The sequence below is a fragment of the Stegodyphus dumicola genome, chromosome 1 (genome assembly GCF_044657685.1).
Source record: "Stegodyphus dumicola isolate Sdum_Otavi_A_Nest chromosome 1, ASM4465768v1".
Taxonomy (NCBI): Eukaryota; Metazoa; Arthropoda; class Arachnida; order Araneae; family Eresidae; genus Stegodyphus; species Stegodyphus dumicola.
Window position 1 is genome coordinate 158918948 of NC_140768.1, and position 13925 is coordinate 158932872.

General features: G+C 31.7%; 1 long non-coding RNA gene across 1 annotated transcript; it reads left to right on the forward strand.

The window, feature by feature from the left end:
- Positions 1-273: 273 nt before the first annotated feature.
- On the forward strand, positions 274-11893 carry LOC146999365 (uncharacterized). Its single transcript, XR_015042773.1, has 3 exons — positions 274-675; positions 828-869; positions 11246-11893. It is a non-coding gene; the product is annotated as an uncharacterized LOC146999365 (long non-coding RNA).
- Positions 11894-13925: the final 2032 nt, after the last annotated feature.

The window sequence follows — 13925 nt, forward strand, 5'->3', positions numbered from 1 at the left end:
TGCCACTTCCGCTTAGGTATAATAGCAAATTAACAACACAAATCAAATCAAACTGTTGATGCAACGAAAGTAAATAAACGCCAAGAACTAACGCTGTCACCCACATGACGTCATGCGTATGTGGCATAACTTTCTCCCTGCACTGCGCATCGCTCTTGAGCCCCCCCCCCTGCAGTTGTCTGACGAGAAGTCTGAGTGAGTAATGATGTCGCTTTGCTGCTCCGATTAAGAACTGGATTTTACACGTGGTCGCCGCTTTTTCGGATGGCCCAAACGGAAGTGTCTACCCGTACGACGTCGGACGTTTAGCTGAAACATGGTAAAAATGCTAAACGTACGACTGGTTGCGCAGAGACCATCTGCGCATGAACATGCCTCCAATGTGCCATGCGAATCGAGCGCCATTTTGTTCTCGAACGTGGTGGGATGGTGTAGTGGTAAGTATACGTGGTGTGGTGTGTGGTGTATTTAATTATGGCAAAGCACACGAGGGCTATCTGCCTAAAGGGAGGGATGCCTTTCGTGGAGGACTTTCTAAGGAAAACTGGCTCGTATACACGTTACACATGGGGAAAACCACGAAAACGCCCATGCAGCCAGCCCGTTCGCGGGATTCGAACCTCAGACCGAACTACCAGTGTTCAGCGTCTTTACCGCTCGGCCGCTGGTGGGCTGGTAAGTATACGAGTGATATCTATTGTTCCAAATTTTAAGTTGAAATTCAAATAAATTAAAATTCTAGTGCTTTTTCCACTTAAATGAATAGTCTTTTTTTAATTTAATTGTCTTTTTGATTAATTTTAATCATTATTTTTTTTCTTGCACAGACCGCAATTATAGGCATAATTCGTTTTCTGCTGAATGTATAGGTAAGAATTATTTTTGAGTTTGTAAATATTTAATTAACTTTGTATACAAAATTATTTATGAATTGTATATAGTTTATTGGTTTGTGTGTGCAGTTGAAAGGAAGAAAAAAAATTCGTGTCATTTATGTACTTATTCACCCATTTTTCTTATTAAATACTGCGAAATGTAATATATTCTTGTATTTCTGTGTTCTTTTGAAGAAATATACTCATTTTTTCATGTTCTCTTTGATACCGTATTAATAGTGATGTTAAATATCTGGCTGAGCAAATATTTTGGTTATCTGCGCTCAACTTTCCATACGTTATTGGAAATCAGCTTTAATAATGCATCTAGTTGAACATGCTTAGCCAGAAACATTAACATATTAACTTCAGCCGAGCTAGAGCGTGTAATATTAATACCAAAAGCCTAACATTCTATGTACATTTATTGTAAGCAATTCTAGTATTATTCTGTTATTTGTAGCGAAATTAAAAATTGCAGCGGCAAGAAGCAGTAGCTTTTGCCGTGATGGTTGTTTTGTTATTAAGCCCAGTTAATGTTCTCTTGCCTGTATGCAGCGTGGTGTGGGTATGATATGGCTATTCTCATTCTTGATTGTAAGGTAAAATTTATAATTCATTATTTGCTTAAACGAATAGCTTTCAATTGTAATTATTTATGTTAATTCATTTTTTTAAAGCAAACTGGTGATTGCGATCTTTTTTCCCTGAATTTCTGCATGTATAGGTTAGTAAAAACTATATTTGTAATTATTTAATTTCGGTACAAAATGTGTATTAAATGTATATAATTTGTATGAATTATTAAATTTCAGAATGTAGTTGCAGATTAAATAATTACATGGTTCTGCTCGATTCAGGGTAAGAAATGAATATGGTGTACTTCAAAGGTATTCTTTCAATGCTGTGCGCATAACTCTATTTTCTTATTCAAACGTAATTGTATGGTGTGGCAGTGATATTGATGTGCCTTTTTTTTTTTTTTTTTTTTTTTGTTGTTGTTGTTGTTGTTGCTTATGTACTTATTTACACAAATTTCTTATTACATTCTGTGAACAAATTTATAATTTTGTTGTTATTGGATGAGCATTGGTGCTAAATGTCTAGCTGAACAAATTAATATTTTTCTTAATATCAGCAAATATTTCAGTTATGTATTCATTTGGCAGCATTTATTGCAAATCAGTTTTAATGTTGCTTCTACTTAACCAGAAACATTAACATCGAAGTTGAGCCAAAGTATGTTTTGCCAAGAAGCTAAAGTGTGCTTTTTTTTATGAGATTCTGGACATGTCTAACCATATGTTTTTGCAGTGCCTTTCTTATTTTTTTGTCTGCCATGGTCCATATGATTTGTTTTTAGGATTACAGTATTTTTAAATTGTTAAACTTGTACTAATCTTCAAACATGTCTTTTCACAACAGTAAGGCTCCTATATACCAGGCTGAATCATCAGGCATTCGCGATCCCAAGTGGGAGATTTAATGGCGGCTGTGTAGTTACGGTGCAACAATTTTTTGTGTTTTTTTGTGTAAAATGGGCGGATGTGCAGCTATTAATTGTTCAAATCATTCACGGAAAGGTCATACATTGGTAAAATTTACCTAAAAATGAAGAAAGGAGAAAAATATGGGTAAATAATTGCCGAAGAGACAATTGGAAACCTGGTCCAGGCGCTGAACTTTGCTTAGTAAGTATAATGTTAATTACGCCTTCATTTAGAGTTTATATCTTCTCTGATGTTTATAATGTGCAAGTAAAGTGAAATTCTTGTGTACAATAACCTGAGTATCTGCTAATTTCTGTAATAATAGCTATAATTAAATTAGTCTAGGGTTAATGTACCCGTCGCCAAACATCGCCAATGTGGATGTTTTGAATGTGGAAAAGAAATTTCTCTTCTAATATAAAGCGCCGATTTTGTTTTCCTGTGCTAATTGTGGAATTTATACTAATGTAACATGGAAATCATTAGCATATTGATATTTATTAAAAAATAAATAATAATTCGGAAAGTCAAGATAAAATCTGAATGTTTGCTAAAGATATATGTAACATTATACTATAGTTGCAATATCGTTGGAATGATATATAGTTTTTTTCTTTATTTTATAATCACTGTTGTTAAAAAGTTAGATGAGTTGTTTATGCACGGTGCCCACTACTGTTTCTTGGTTAAAATAACTTCCAGAATTTTGACATTGACATCTGATGTCAGTAGAATAAATTGAATAGTATGAGACAAAATATATATAATCTAATCAATAATTGCAAGTACCATATAGTTATAATCCAGTATTATACAATTTGGCAATGGAGTAAAGATTTAGAAATGAATGCAGAACTTTCAAATAAGCACAGAAAACTTGTGAAACTGCATGTGTATTTTTCAAAAATAATTGTAGTGTTTTTAATGCATGTGTAGTGTTTAATGCATGCATAACAATCAAATAAATCTGCCTGTAATGATGAATTTCAAAGGCCAAGCCAAAATCCTTTCATGAATTTGATACTTCTAAAGAATGTGATCTCGTCAAATTAAATCCTCATGACATTGATAAACAGTTATTACTGATCTGTGTTACAAAACAGATTTTTATACATGATAAATAATATTTTCTGAAGTGTTATTTTGTGTTGTCATCTCTAAATAAAAAATTGCCTACAAATTCAGAAAGCTACTGAACTACGTTCTAGAGTTTTTAATAACTTTAATTGGATATGTCTGTGCCGGTGTAATTTAAAAAATTGTTGTTTAAACTGGCCTTGATGCTTTTTAAAATGCATGTTGGCACTGTGCTCCGAAATTAGGGCTATGTTTTGAATGATTAGAGAATTAAAAATTAAATATTTCAATTAGAGCAATAAACATTACTACAATTATAACAAGAATCATAGTCTGCTGTAATTATAAATGTATTTATCGGCCTAGTATCTTTAAAGTTGGGTGAAGTGAACTCTTATTTTCTTATCTATTGTAAGAGCACTATAGCAAGAAATATAAAGTTTTATTTTAGTTGTTTTTAATGTTATAGCAAAACACTACTTCATTTAATTTTTGGATAATGTTCTAAAGAACACTTTAAATTATAGGCAAAAAATAAATATTGGATAATTAAATTCTGCCCAAGCTTACAAGATGCTGCTGCTGATATGTTAGACATGGTTTATTTATTGTTTCAGTTTTTTATAATACTGGGCCTAATTTAATTACCTGCATATTTATTTATTGCCTATACTTACTTACAGTTCATGCTTGCTGCCTTTGGCACAACCTCACTGTGTGGTTTGTTTTTTGTACTTTTATTTATTTTGTATACTTTTTTTTTATTACTTTATGTATTTACAGGATCATTTTGAGGAATCTCAATTTGAGTCACTATGCAAAGATAGAAAAAAACTAAGAAAAACTGCAGTACCAACACTCTTTAGCATTCCAAATCCACCACCATCTGTAACTGATGTCCGTGGGCATAAATTTTCCCATTGTGTTACTTCATTTTATCTAAATTTCAAGGATAATTCTTTTCATTTTTATATGGCATGTTATCAGTATAAAGGCTAGTGAAAATAAATTGGTATGTGTATATGTTTTTGAAGTGTAATGCTTAAATAAAAAGATAGTGCGTGTGTTTCTTCATTTAAACAAAATTTCAAGGATAGTATTTTTCAGCGTTGTACTGTTTGTTATTTCTCAATGTAAAGGGTAACAAGGGGAAAAAAACTGGTATGGTACATCTGTTTTTTAAGCATGATAATTTTATTTATTTCTTTAGTGATGCATATATAGAGAGAGAAGGTATTTGGTCCAACTGAAGTTATAATAAATCTAATTTTACTAGATCTCTTTCTCCCCTCAGGTGTAGAAAATTTTCAAATGCAGAAAGTTTATTTGCAGAATTAATTCATTTCTGATAAACTTATTATCATTAATTTTTTATATAACATGTTATTAAGTTACATGTTTGACTACTGTGTAATAAACTTGTATTTAGGGCAAAAAATTAACTATTTTGCAGCTGGTGACTAATATCATGCTTCTAAGAATATTACTTTTAACTTTTTTCATAATTTTTGTATTTCAGGAACATGAAACTGTTATTTTGATATACTTAAATAATAAAAGTGTGTATCTGAATCAATTAATGGATACAAATATTTTACAGTTATTTTTAGAAGATATTTGCCATATCGCTTCTAATAATTCATAAAGTATATTAAAATATAGGTAAATAATTTGGTGCAGAATTCAAATTTAGGGTTTGAAATATAGTGAATCATGAGACTAAATGATTTTTATTGTCATGATTTGCCTGGGCTTAAGAATGTACTTTTCGCCCGGTGGAAATTGTCATCAAACTGTCCTGAACAGGCTTTTAGTTGATAATAACTTCCAGGCTTATCAGTACCTCCTTTTGAGTGGAGGGTATACAAATATAGTACCCAATTTAAATTACATTGTGATTGTAATAATATTGTGGTATTAAATAAGTGATTATAATTACAATTTAGATAATTGCATTGTAATTATATTACATTGTATCTGGGAACTCTTAATTTCATTACTTTATGCAATTATGTAAGTGCATAATCTAATTGCAATAATATAATCTATTCACAATTACAAAATAATTATAAATGCAGTTACATCTTAAATAGAGGCCATTTTAATACTTTTAAATTTTCGCAAGATAACTTCCCATTAAGGTTCATTTGGAGGAAACTATGCAAATACTAAAAAAGAAATTATGCTAAATTTACATATTTTGTACAGTAGTTTCTTGTTATAATGCTGTTCAATATATCTTCAATACTTTTGTAAATTTAACGACATTCTTTGCAATCACTGTGGTGCTTTAAAAATAAGTTTCTTAGTTATGCTTTCTAATAATTATTAAATTAAAAATTAAGTATTATGTATAATAACTAGCAATTAAAAAACCTTGACTGCATGAAAATGCTGTTGCTGTGTAAAATAGAAAATAAGCTTTCTTTTATGCTTTGAAATGAATTACGTGGGGTTAAGTCGTTCTTTTACAATTAAGAATGTGGTTAACACACATTCCTTAAATTGGACAGGTTTTATCTAAATTATTAGTATAAAATATATAAACTATGACTTATTTTGTAACATAACTCAAATTACAAAATTCATTCTATATATGTTCAAATTTATTATCTTTTATGGAATAACTGTTTTTTTAATTTAGGTAAAAATTGCATTTTTAGAAGTATTACAAATACAATGCAACACAAAGGTGATCTGATTGGAGAGGAAGGACTTTTTATTACGGTTTCTAGTTCGTATTTATATTACATTTGGTGAAAATCATCCAAAACACAGAATGCTGTACTTTCTTCTTCCATATATGTTATGAAATATTTCACACATTTAAAAGAAAGTGTTTCTTCAGAGTCTTGCACAATTATTTCCATATACCTCAGACTAAAATGACAACATATTCTTAAGTTATTTTTTTAGTATGAATTTACAGTGTTTTTATGGAAATTTTTGTTAAAATGTCATTAAGATAAATTTATTTGCACACTCTACGCTTTAACTATTTCCCCATTTGACACTATTGAAAGTTTTTATTCATATCTTATTTATTTTAGTCTGCTAACAAAACTAAAACATCTAAAGAATAAGTTATTTTGAATATGTTTACAAAATATACGCGAAATTTTTATTTAAGTGAAAACGTCTATGTACTATTCGAGAATTAATAAATTATCCGAAAAGTTTATGTGCGCTGAATGCCGCACGTCTATAAAATAAATCTTTAAAAAAACAGCAGACATTCAGCCAGTGTGTGCGATAAACGCGCCAAAATTGGTAGCGCGTTCCCTCCCTCGCCAAGAGAGAAAAGTTGGTGATTCAGCCTGGTTTAGAGGAGCCTTACACAACAGCAATATGGTAAAACTACATATTACGGTCCAGATTGGCGAGTTTTAAAAAAACTGCTAAGTCGCCAAATCGATTGTTTTCATGTGTTTTAGAAAATCGCTAACTCATCATATCGCTGCTTACGAATTTGAATTAATTCTGTAAACATGCAAAAATATCTATAACAGGACTTCAAGAAAAACAATGAAGAATCACCCACTGCTTGGCGCATTTTTAAGAATTACACATCCTCGGTATCCATGTACACATCGACCAATTTTTTACTTGAAGAAACATCTTAGAATTGCACAACTGCAGAGTCGTAGGCGAGAAGTTGAGTATGCAGCTGAAATCATAGAAAAAATGTCAGTTTGTGTTTGCTTCACTGTGTTTCAACAGTTCTTGTGTTAAGTTGGCATTAAGGTAAAAAATTACAAGAAGAAAGGTTCAATGTAACCTTTGTATGTATTTATGGGATTTTGTCTTTGTAAGACAATGATTACCACATCAACAAATACATTTTAAACTATAGGAAAGCTCGTTCTAATAATGTATTGAAAAAGTGGAAAATGAGGGAAATATTTTTATTAATTTGAGCACTGTAAAGTGGGGGGGGGAATATAGTAATCCATCATTGGCAGGTCTTCGATAAAGCAACATGCATCATAATAATATTCTTTATGACTAAAGGTAAGAATCAGCCACAGTGCAAAAAAAAAATCCCTATTCTGTTTTGACATTCAAAGTTAAAATATGCATCAGATGATTGTATAGTTCATTAATGCTATATATTTTGTTAATTTCACAAAACTGGATCAAATTATTTCGTAACAGTAGTATATAAATTTCATAAAGTTGCCAGCTGAAATGTCCTCTGGAGCAGGATTTTTAATTTTCTTTTCTGTTTCAAGAGCAAACTTGCTAGCAAATTCCAATCTGTGTAATTATGTCGTATATTAACCCATTAAATGCTGTGGTGCTCATTTGGTTATCATAAACAGTCAAAAGTCTTTCATTTGGACGCTTCGGCGATTTTGGATTATCGTTTTTTTTTTTTTTTTTTTTTTGTATTATAGCTCATCAGTTTAAATCTTTTAAGGTGGCATGCAGAAATTATAAAATTAAAAATATGAAATAAAGAGCAATTATGATCTAAAGGGTATCAAAATTTACAAAAAAAAGTTTAATATTTATTTGTTTACTTTATTAAACTTTTCTTTCAACGTGCGCATGTGTAAAGCATACATTACGCATAGTTGAAATTAGAAAATTGTAAGCAGAAAACTATTTCATGTGTATTCGTGATATTTATAATGATGAATTTGATTTAAATCATTTCAAAGACGGAGTACATCGAGATGAAATACTGCATTTAGTGAGAAATTATAAGCCGAATAAAATAAAAACATCTGCCCTGAAGATGAGGATAGTGCTGACAGATCAACTTCCAGTTCATTGTGCGCTGCAACGTACCCCCCCCCTTTCCCGCAGAGCAGCGCGAAATTGATAAACAGATTTCGGAATGGTTAGAGAAACAAATCACCTCTCTGTCACTTTCTTCATGCCTTTAACCATTTTTTGCGGCAATTCCACTTTTTGTTTGATGGACATCAAAACATGCTTTCGCTTGTAAATCCTTTGATATCTCCAGAATCGGAAACTGTTTTTGACATAATCGAAAGTTCAAGCTTACTTTTTATAAAATTGCTCTAACAGTCTGCAAAAAATAATAAGCCGGATCCAATTAGAAAAATAAGGAACAATACGATCTGCAACATTAACTGAAATAGATAATTTTAGCTTAGCTTATACCGTCCATTATACATTAAACGCATATGCGCATGCGTTTAAGCATGTGCAGAAAGTTTGTAGCTTTGAGGTCCGGATTATAGATCATTCTAGATTAAAGACTTTTGACTGTACTTTAAGCCACCTAGTAACACAATCTAGCTATCTCGGAGGGAAAAAATGGCAACATTCAACTCATCCACTGAATGTCATTTGTAGAAAACCTAAAGTGATTGCTACCTATACGCTCTTATGCTGAGCTCATGTTCATTTCCACATTCCACTCTCCTCTTATCACAAAAGCGAAACATGTGTTTTGAAAACGGATTAGACATAGTGGAGTGAGGCTAATTTTGGTCATTGTGATTTTACTATATTATTAGTGAGTGTTGATTAAAGCGGTTATTTACTCCTAGCAACAGTCCCTGCTAGACGGGACTTTCCTGAGAAACAAATTTTTGGTAGCACTGGTTTAAATGGGAGGATTCTTAGAAGAAAAAAATCCCACCTAGCTACAGAAACAATGTAACGGCTATGTGATATTTCTTCAAACCTCGCCAAAAACGTCTCAGCTGAAACTCTGTCCCTGGTAGAAATGAACCAATCAGATGAAAGTTCTGCTTCTGAAGGATCACGTGGTCCCAATCTGAGTGATAATAGATTATTGTTTGGCGTTGTCTTTGTAGTAAGTGAAAATGGTAACCTAGCTACATGGGTTTCCTGGAGATGTGCGGGTTCTGAGAATTGCCCCTTTCGTCATCCAGTTCGGCATAGCCGAAAGATAATGTAATTTAAAAAATTAGATAATGTTTTGTTTTTTTTTTTTTTTTTTTTTTTTTTTTGTCAGTGTAATTTGTATAGATGCTGGACACAAATTCATAAAGCCGCATTTGGAGATTACAGTTGATACTGAGTAGAATTTCAACAAGCATTTTATGATTGCATTGTACAAGAAAAGGCTTGAGAAAAGCTTTGAAAGAATTTAAAGATAATATGGGATTCCCAGAACCTCTGTAATTCTGCCTTTGAAGATGATGGCAATGATTTTATATACGTGGAGCTTCCTCCACAGCAGGTTCATGGCGTTTTCTGATGATGGACTAGAGGCAGAATGAGGCATTGCTAGCAGTGACAAGTGTTATTTAAGATTCTGTGCTTAGCAATGAATCATTACGAGCATTTCAATGGAGATTAAAAATTGTCTTCAGTTAGTCATTTATCTTGAGTAACATACGAGAGGATGCTGAACAGGCACTGGAAGCTGTAGACACATTAATGTTTGTGAAAAATGCAACACCATGAAGAAATTGTTGGAAATGAATGCAATTTATTCCGCATATTACCGATAGTGCTACAAGTAAACGATCACATTTACAAACGAAAGTTGGAAAATCAGTACTTTGGGTTTCTGTCATGCCGAGCGAGAGCCTGTACACATCGTGGCATTAAATCGTATAGGTTCTGAATGTAATCCTGGGGAATGGCTTTGACTTGATGTGAAAGTTCAGTTTCAGTGTGTGCCCCACTAGCTGTACATGCGAGTCGCTGACCGATGGCAATCCTGCGTAGAGGAACCCTTGCATGCAGTTCATGTTGCAGCAGACAGCGACGAACACTTGTAACCGTGCTCCAATATTGTACTAACATACGAGAGGATGCTCTACAATCCATCACAGCCATGCAGATGAGGTGTTTGTCGTCCTGTGCTGTTGTGTACCCCATTGCCAGGAGTTCACCTTGTTTGGTTCTCGCTGTCCATTTCTTCCAAACATGCATCACTGTTGTGCCATTGTGCTGCGTGCAGGCTGTGATTGTTTGATATGAAAGTCCACCCTCTTGCATACACACGATGTGGCCTCGTTCAAACTTGTTGGTATGGCATCCTCCGCTGTTGACGAGGCATACTGAGCACAAATTAAATGTTCACTGCAGGCGGAGGATGTTAAACAGATTTCAGCACAACTTTACAGTCCTTTACAACTGCCAGTTCTCATTTCATGCATGCATAATCCCTTTGTAATTCTAATCATTTGTATGTCTTAACTCACTTTACATTTCATGTAAGTTTGGTTCAAAGTGCATAATTCCTTCATGGTTGTGATTTTCACAAACATTAGTGTATATTAGGTAGTCCTAACTAAAAAAGCATCTTGAAATAAAAGTATGCAGTTGTCCAGATCAAATGTTTATTTTACAGAAAAATATAAACAGCTTATGCATACATGCATTGTTTTTATAGGATTCTGATCATACCTGAATAATAATTTTTCACTAAGTTGTATTTTACAATAATTCTTTCAAATAAGTAACAGTTACTTATCCATTATTTTAATTAAAAGAATTTTGTATATATTTTTGTTCTTATCAACTAATGAAAGGTATGTATATGTATTAATTTTATAAAATTCATGTGAATGTATGCAAATAAATTGTTTATAATTGTCACATAAGTTTATACCTCCTTAAACCATTTTCATGTTAAATAGAAGCCTTATTCATAACAATATAATCAAACATACCAAGGTATAATTTTATTAAAACCCTGAGTTACATCAGTATGAACTTATGATGGAACTATTCGAACAATACTCATCATGAGTTGAGGATTACTTATAATTTGTCAGTAGGCATGTATGAAAATGGGTTTTGTAATTAATATTGAATTTATAACTTTTTCTTTTCATATAAATACAGAAGGATTTCATGTCTGCAGATAATGTATTACAAGAGGCTGTTGTGTGCCAGTGGACAAGCTGGTGAGAAGCTGAACACAAATAGCTTGAATCCTCGTGAATGGACTGCCTGCATAAGCGTCGTCATGATTTTTCCACGTGTAATATGAATGCAAGCCAGTTCGCCTTAAAGCATCCCTTCTTGGAAAATATCTTCTAATGTTTCATCACAAAAATCAGTCAAAAACTGTTTCTCATGATTTGAAAAATACGTATAAAGGAAGTCAAATTTAATTGATAAATTGTGCATGCTGAGATTGTATACTATATCATATACATTTTTAATATATTTTCTGTATCTCTAATGTTGAGAATTTTGATGTTTTAATTTAACCCTGAATAAAATGTTAAGTACTATAAGCAAAGTAAGCAGTATTGTATTTGATGTCAGAACAATATTTTTTTTTATTTTTTTATTTTATACTTGTATATTTTTGCTTATGATTGGAATTTTAGTACAAATTATTTTGGCATGATGTGGCCTGTTCTCATTTAAAATGCATTTTGTATTTTTTTCTTCTGTTATTTGCTTTATAATAGTTTGGCCATAACAACTATGGATGCCAAATCAACATGTATGGGAATAACTGTATTAAATTTTGAGAAAACCTTTAGGTGTCATTTATTATAAAGGTTGAGATGATTATAAAGGTTGAGATGTTTTTATAAATTCATTCATTCTTATCTATTTAACAATTATCATTTAACATAAAAATATGAAAAAGAATAATATATTATAATACTAAATAAAATATACTTATATATATATATATATCCAAGCTCACTATATGCGCACTCAAAGAGATACATTACTTTTTTGTGATGTATGTGATGATAATTTACTATTAAGTATCTTAAGTTGTTCATAAATAGTGCTCATTTTTCATAATGCACCAAACAAACCTCACATAATTAATTTAATAAAATATTATTGCAGAGACATATTTTTGAAATTGACATTAGTCCTTTATCCGTCCGTCCCATAGGGATAACTATGGGGCAGATTCCTACTGTCATCTACAATATACCCAAGCCCTTCGCCAATGACAGTTGCTTCTCAATACCCGTATTTTACAATTAAATTCATGAATCTGATCTGGCTGAGTTTCATATCAGAGGAATTAAAAAAGCAAAATACATTCATTACCTAAAACCATTTTTCTCCAACTAGCTGAATGATTATGTGATTGGTGTGCATGGATGGTAATGTGAAAGGATATGATTAGATTTCTTTTAGGTCATAACAGTTTTTAATAATGAAAAGCTCTTGTTCTTTTTTCTTTAAATTCTTGTTTTTTTTTTTTATTTTATTTTTTATTTCAATCTACACTTTTTTAAAAGCAAACTGAATTAGCTGGATGATCACTACGAGTTTCTTGACATATTTAAAAGTAAAATATTGCATCTACATTCATTTTGAATAAATTGTTATTACTATAGTCTGCAATCCTTGAGTTCATTTTAAGATTATTTGTCCTTTTTTTGTTTGTGGAATAGGAGGCTGTATTTTTTAGATTTTCTGTTTATTTAGCCAGTTTTCTATATAATGGCTAACATAAAATATAATTTATGTTAGCCATTATATAGAAATTTATGTGCCCTGTTTTAAAAATTATGTATATCTTAATTTAAGTTTGTCTCATGTCAGATGAACAATGCTGCTAGTTTGGTTGAGAAATTAAGAAAGTCTGACCATTCCATGAAAAATCTTTTAGAACAGCTCACTGATTAAAATACATATACACACCAATTAACTGTGCTCATCAAAAGTGCTGTATTATTTAATGCTTCTTCTGATGAGCAAAATTCAAAGCATTATTTCTCTTGTTTTCTGTGTATGAAGTTTGTAGCAAAATGGAAATATTATTTTTTTTTTAATTTCATTCACTGATATCACTATTTTTATATGTCTGATAATGATCTACTGCATAAGTAATATCTATATGCAAACACAAACCAAAATCTTGCTTTAGAAGAATTCCACCGGTTTCGGTTCTCGAATAGATAAGACCACAGAATACTGGTGACACAATTTAGGTTTGAATTCTATCAAATGGGTTAGCTACATCTCTGTTTTTACAGTTTTCCCTGTGTTTAATACGAATACAAGTCAGTTTCATTCAAAAAGTGCTTAAAGAAGGGCATCTCATCTTTTAAGCAGATAGCCCTCAGGACCTTTGCCATAAAAATTCAACAGCTGAGCATGTACTAAAAGATAACATAGTATACAAATGTCCATTTTATAACTTTCAAATAAAGTGGTCGATTTAAATTTCACATCTGGTGCTATAGCAATATATGTGACTTGGGTAAACAGCCAGTTGATATGGTCTAAGGAACAGGGGTTTTAATTTTCTTTTCTTTTCGTATAGCAAACTAGCTTGCCTATGCATATATGCAAGTCTAATTTATTTTTTACAAAAGATTCATATTAAAATACATACACATATGACAAAGAAATGTATGCACATAAGCTATAACTAATAAATCAATTGAGCAATATGTGAACATAGATGCTAATGGTTCAAGTGTCATGTAGCAGGGTATGACTGCAAACCCTATAGTGGTGCTGCAAATAAAAATTAGTGTCTGATTCAAAGATTCAGGCATAAAAACTAGTATACAGTTTGTCCCCATATGAC